Genomic DNA, 6432 nt, shown 5'->3' with positions numbered 1-6432 from the left:
CATGGAAACTGCAAAAATGTCAAAAATTTCAAAAAGCTCCAAAATTTATGAAACTTTAAAAAAATGTTAATTTGCAAGTGTAGATGCACTCTTTGACTGAGGAATTTTCAAAATGGCTGCCGTTACCCTGGCAATGGGGGAAGGGTGCCATCCGTTATTGCTAGCAATTACAAATCTAGTTCTTCTTCTTTTTCTTCTTTTTCTTCCGCCACTTTTAAAAATGAACTTGTCCGCAGCGTTTCTCCAAAACCGCTTGTCAGATTTAGTTAGGGGTTCATAGAATGTTAGACTAATATGTCTAGGTGAGCCATCAATCTTTCGTTTGTGCATTTGGGTCTCTTAAGGGGTATTTTGGGGGGCAGAAAGAAGGGAGGGGTTTACTATAGAACCCTATGGGATTTTTTTTAATAAATTTTTCAAATGAATATAACTTGAAAACTGTAAGTGATAAACACACGCAATCTTCAGAAATGATCATAGGACAATAAAATAAATCACATGAATATAGGGCGAGTCCCTGGGGGGGGGGGGGTCATCCCCACGCCCTTCAATTTGAGAATATGCTATTATCTTGTAAACAGTCCAGATTCCCACCCCTAAACCATATATATTCTTGAATAGGACGATAAAACAAATCAAATGAAATTAAATTGAAGTCCCTGGGGGTCATCCCCACCCCGTTCAATTTGAGAATGTGCTATTATCTTGTAAACGGTCCAGATCCCCACCCCTAAACCATATATATTCTTGAAGGGGATAATAAATCAAATGAAATGAAATAAAAGGAAAGTCCCTAGGGGTCACCCCACCCCCTCTTGTTTGAAAACTTGTAAATGGTCAACATCCCCACCCCTAAACTATATATATTCTTGTAAGGGACAATAAAACTAATCAAATGAAATTAAATGGAAGTTCCTGGGGGTCACCCCCACCCCGTTCAATTTGAGAATGTACTATTATCTTGTAAACGGTCCAGATCCCCACCCCTAAACCATATATATTCTTGTAGGGGACAATAAAACAAATGAAATGAGATAAAAGGGAAGTCCTGAGGGGGTCATCCCACCCACTCTTGTTTGAAAACTTGTAAACGGTCAACATCCCCACCCCTAAACCATATATATTCTTGTAGGGGACAATAAAACAAATAAAATGAAATAAAAGGGAAGTCCCTAGGGGGTCACCCTACCCCACTCTTGTATGAAAACTTGTTAATGGTCAACATCCCCACCCCTAAACCATATATATTCTTGTATGGGACAATAAAACAAATCAAATGAAATGTAGGTAAAGTCCCTGGGGGTCACCACCACCCCCTCCTGTTTGAATACTTGTAAATGGTGGAGATCCCCACCAGTAAGCCATATATATTCTTGTATGGGACAAAAAATCAAATCAAATGAACATGGGACCATATGAATGGCGAGTTATGGGAGCTTTGTTTGGGAGACTTCGTAACAGCATCCTGTTACAATTACTTCTTGTCTTAATGATGATTTTTATTTGGGTAAAGATTGTATTTACTTGTGACTTGAGAGTTATCAATATTCAAACTTTACCACTACTTTTTTGATAAACAAAACATAAACAAAACATAGTGCATTGATTACAATATTCTTCATCCTAACCATGAACATTTCAAGAATTTGTGCTCAGATGTTATAAGTTATAAAAAAATGTTTGTGTATAATCATACTTGTGAAGAAAATTACAACTTGTGCAAGGTGCATGAATCTAGTATCTGTTGTTAAATTATCAATGATGTCTTGTTAATGTGACATTTTAAATCTTTTTATGTCCATAATTGTAGTCAAACCAATTGCAATATGCCCAAATCATGATATTGCCTTCCAATTCTTAACACACATTTTGCTTGCTACAGGTCAGCAATTCAGACGAGACAAATATTGTCCTCTATTTGTAATTTTTTAAAATAAATGTTTTATTGTGTAATAATTTTGGTCTTCAACATCTGAATACTGTTTAAATGTTATTATTTCATTAGTTGCAATGAATTACATTGATTTCCCAGTTAAATAAAAATCGATAATTTCACCTGAAATAAACGTGGTAATTTCACTCTCTGGTGTAATACAACAATAGGCATTGTCAAGACGTCAATAACAGTGGATCCAAAAAATTGTAAATGCGTAGAAAAGAGAACATATTTTACATTTATTTCTTTTAAAAAAAGCCATTTGCCAATGTAATAAAAAGAATAACTAATTAAAAAATTCAAATATCGAAAAATATTCAACTCTTGACAAAACAACACTGATAAATAACTCATGCGCTAAGCGCATTTGTGAATTAATGTGTTGTTTGGTCACTCATTGAATATTTTCTCTATTTGAGTTCTTGAATAAGTTATTCTATAATAAACATCATTTGTTTTTAATGGTATATATTGTTAATTTGATATAAAAAAAATCATCATATAATTTATTCTTGGAATTTTGTGTTTTTTTGTTGTATTTTTTTCCATCACATAATTGGGTTATAAAAGTTTTTCATTTCAGTTGTATACTTTTTCTTCTTTGACTTTGTTTTTTACCGGCTACCTTCTGAAGGGGGAGGTTATTGTTGATGAGGGTGTTGACCCGTCTGTTAATCCATTCATCCTTCCTACTTTTACATTCAAAACTTCCTGCTTAGTAATATTTTGTGAAACAGTTTAAGAGTCATAAGTAAATGATGTATAAATTAAAAGAAAAAATATTGAACTCTGAGGAAAATAAGTTCCTAACCAAATGGCGAAATCCAAAGCTCAAACACATCAAATGTAACAACTGTTATATTCCTGACTTTGTACAGGCATTTGCTTATGTAGAAAATAGCTAGATAAACATCTCACTTGTATGACAGTCACATAAAATTCCATTATATTTGACAATGATGTGTGAACAAAACAAACCGACATAATAAGTAAAAAAGTCAAAAATAGGGGTACTGCAGTCAATATTGTGTTATAATCTTAATCATTATAAAAAAACAAACAAATGTGTAACAAAGTAGCATAAAAAGGCATATAGACAAAGCATTTGTAGCATTATTTGTCTTTTTTATGCCCCACCTACGATAGTAGAGGGGCATTATGTTTTCTGGTCTGTGCCTCCGTTCGTTCGTCCATCTGTGCGTCGATCTGTGCGTCCGTCCGCTTCAGGTTAAAGTTTTTGGTCGAGGTAGTTTTTGATGAAGCTGAAGTCCAATCAACTTGAAACTTGATACACATGTTCCCCATGATATGATCTTTCTAATTTTAATGCCAAATTATAGTTTTGACCCCAATTTCATGGTTCACTGAACATAGAAAATGATAGTGCAAAGTTCAGGTTAAAGTTTTTGGTCAAGGTAGTTTTTGATGAAGTTAAAGTTACATCAACTTGAAACTTAGTACACATGTTCCCTATGATATGATCTTTCTAATTTTAATTCCAAATTAAAGTTTTGACCCCAATTTCATGGTCCACTGAACATAGAAAATGATAGTGCGAGTGGGGCATCCGTGTACTATGGACACATTCTTATTTTTACCATGATATTGTCTGTTTATTTTTAGCTCACCTGGCCCTAAGAGCCAAGTGAGCTTTTCTCATCACTTGGTGTCCGTCGTTGTCGTTGTTAACTGTTTACATTTTGAACCTCTTCTAGAGAACCACTGAATGGAATGAAACCAAACATAGCATGAATGTTCAGTATGAGGTGCTGACCAAGTGTTGGTTCTTTGTAGCTGATCCATCATCCAAGATGGCCGCCTGCGGGGGACTTAGTTTAACATAGGACCCTATGGGAAATGCATACAAATGACTTCTTTTAGAAAACCACTGAATGGAATGAAACCAAACATGGCATGAATGTTCCTTATGAGGTGCTGACCAAGTGTTGTTACTTTGTAGACGATCCATCATCCTAGATGGCCGCCAGCAGGGGAAGTTAGTTTAACATAGGACCTTATTGGAAATGCATACCAATGACTTCTTTAGAGAACCACTAAATGGAATGAAACTAAACATGACATTAATGTTCCTTATGAGGTGCTGGCCAAGTGTTGTTTCTTTGTAGCCGATCCATCATCCAAGATGGCCGCCAGCGAGGACTTAGTTTAACATAGGACCCTATTGGAAATGCATACAAATGACTTCTTTTAGAAAACCACTGAATGGAATGAAACCAAACATGGCATGAATGTTCCGTATGAGGTGTTGACCATGTGTTGTTACTTTGTAGCCAATCCATCATCCAAGATGGCTGCCGGCGGGGACTTAGTTTAACAGAGGACCCTATGGGAAATACATACAAAAGTCTTCTTCTAGAGAACCACTAAATTGAATGAAACTAAACATAGCATAAATGTTCCTTCCCTAATGAGGTGCTGGCCAAGTGTTGTTACTCTGTAGCCAAATTTTATCTTTTTTTTATATGATTTCAAAAATCCAAGTAGAGTCAGGTGAGCGATACAGGCCTTTGAGAGCCTCTAGTTAATTTATGACCTTGAATGACCCTTTTTGGTATCTTTTGCTTCTTTTATTTATTTAATTGCAAAAGGTATTTCCCTAAATATTCACCCATGTAATGAGCTCCGATACAGACCATTGACAAAGAATAAAATTATGTATGGTAGAAAACTCAATCGGACTAGAAACCTGTAACACAAGATAACTAAAACACATATAAAAAGGTACTTAGTAAATCAAATAACTGAAAAACAAAAGATAAACAGCGGTCAATCAATTAATCCTGTAACATAAGTTTTACTAAAACAAATGCAGAGGTCAATCAAATAAATAAATTACACAAGATGGCAAAAACACATACAGAGGTCAATCAAATACTAGTAATCCTGATGCACTAGAAAACCAAAAACACATATACATAGGTCAAATACTTGTAAACATAAGAGAACCAAAACTTAAACAGAGGTCAATTAAATATTGGTATCATAAAATAACAAAGTCACATAGAGGTAAATTTACTAACTCTGTACAACAAGATCACCATACCACATATAGAGTTCAATCAAATAACAATGAACACACGATAACCAAACCACATACAAAGTTCAATCAAATAACAATGAACACACGATAACCAAACCACATACAAAGTTCAATCAAATAACAATGAACACAATATATACAGAGGTAAATCAAATAACTGTGAACACAAGATAGATAAAATCATATACAATGGTCAATCAATTAAATCTGTAACACAAGATAGATAAAATCATATACAATGGTCAATCAATTAAATCTGTAACACAAGATAAAACAAACTCATTCAGAGGTCATTAAATCACTCTAACACAAGCTTACTAAACTAAAAACAGAATTCAGTCAAATGACTGAACAACAAATATTGTGGTCAGCTGAGGGACGCCTCCGGGTGCGGGAATTTCTCGCTGCATTAAAGACCTGTTGGTGACCTGTTGTTGTTTTTTCTATGTTCGGGTTGTTGTCTCTTTGACACATTCCCCATTTCCATTCTCAATTTTATAAAATAAAAAAAAACTAAACAGAGGTAAATAAAATAAATCTATAACTAAGATAACCACAACACATGCAGAGGTCAATCAAATAAATCAATAACACAAGATGTCTGAAAACACGTTCAGAGGTCAATCAAACAAATCCATAACACAAGATGTCTTAAACTGATACAGGGGTCAATCAAATAAATCAGTAACAAAAATGGCGTAAAAACACATACAGAGGTCAATCACATGCCTCTGAAACACAAGATAACCAAAACTCATACAGAGGTCGATCAAATAACTATGCAACACAGGATGGCTAAAAACACATACAGAGACCAATCAAATAAATCAATAAAACAAGATAAACACGACACAGTCAAACAGAGTTCAAATTTAAAACTCGATAACAAAAGATAACCAAAACACATACCGGTCTATCAAATAACTGCAACTACAATATTGTATTTTGATATACAAACACATCTAGGGGATAGGTATTCGAAAACATTTTTGGGATTGATATACGAATACATCTAGGGGAGTGTGACTACCTACCGTCAATGCTAGGTCAATATAAACTACATTTAAACTTTATTGACTAATTGTGTTGTGCTACCGCCGTCACATCTTATATACTAGGGGACCAACAAACTTGATCTACAATAAAAAAAAAGGGGGGGCAATTCTGGCCCATGGTTTTGGTTATATTGACATTTAAGTTTTCGTCCGAGTGCTCTGGTGTTAAATGACAATAACATCGAAAAAGTCAAGGGGTTCATATTGGGCGTTTTAACAGTCTCCTGCCAAAAGTATGTGACTCTGGCCTTTATTTTGGACTTTATTACATACTAGCTTGAATCCGTTTTCAAAAAAGTGTGATAAATTTTTGAAGTTCATCGGGGACAAAATTGATTTGCAACAGTTTTGAAAACCTGTGTGTAATAATATATAATAAA

The sequence above is a fragment of the Mytilus galloprovincialis genome, chromosome 9, assembly GCF_965363235.1.
Source record: "Mytilus galloprovincialis chromosome 9, xbMytGall1.hap1.1, whole genome shotgun sequence".
NCBI classification, from domain to species: Eukaryota; Metazoa; Mollusca; class Bivalvia; order Mytilida; family Mytilidae; genus Mytilus; species Mytilus galloprovincialis.
The sequence above is the reverse complement of the archived record's forward strand: the minus strand, read 5'-3'. Positions refer to the sequence as shown.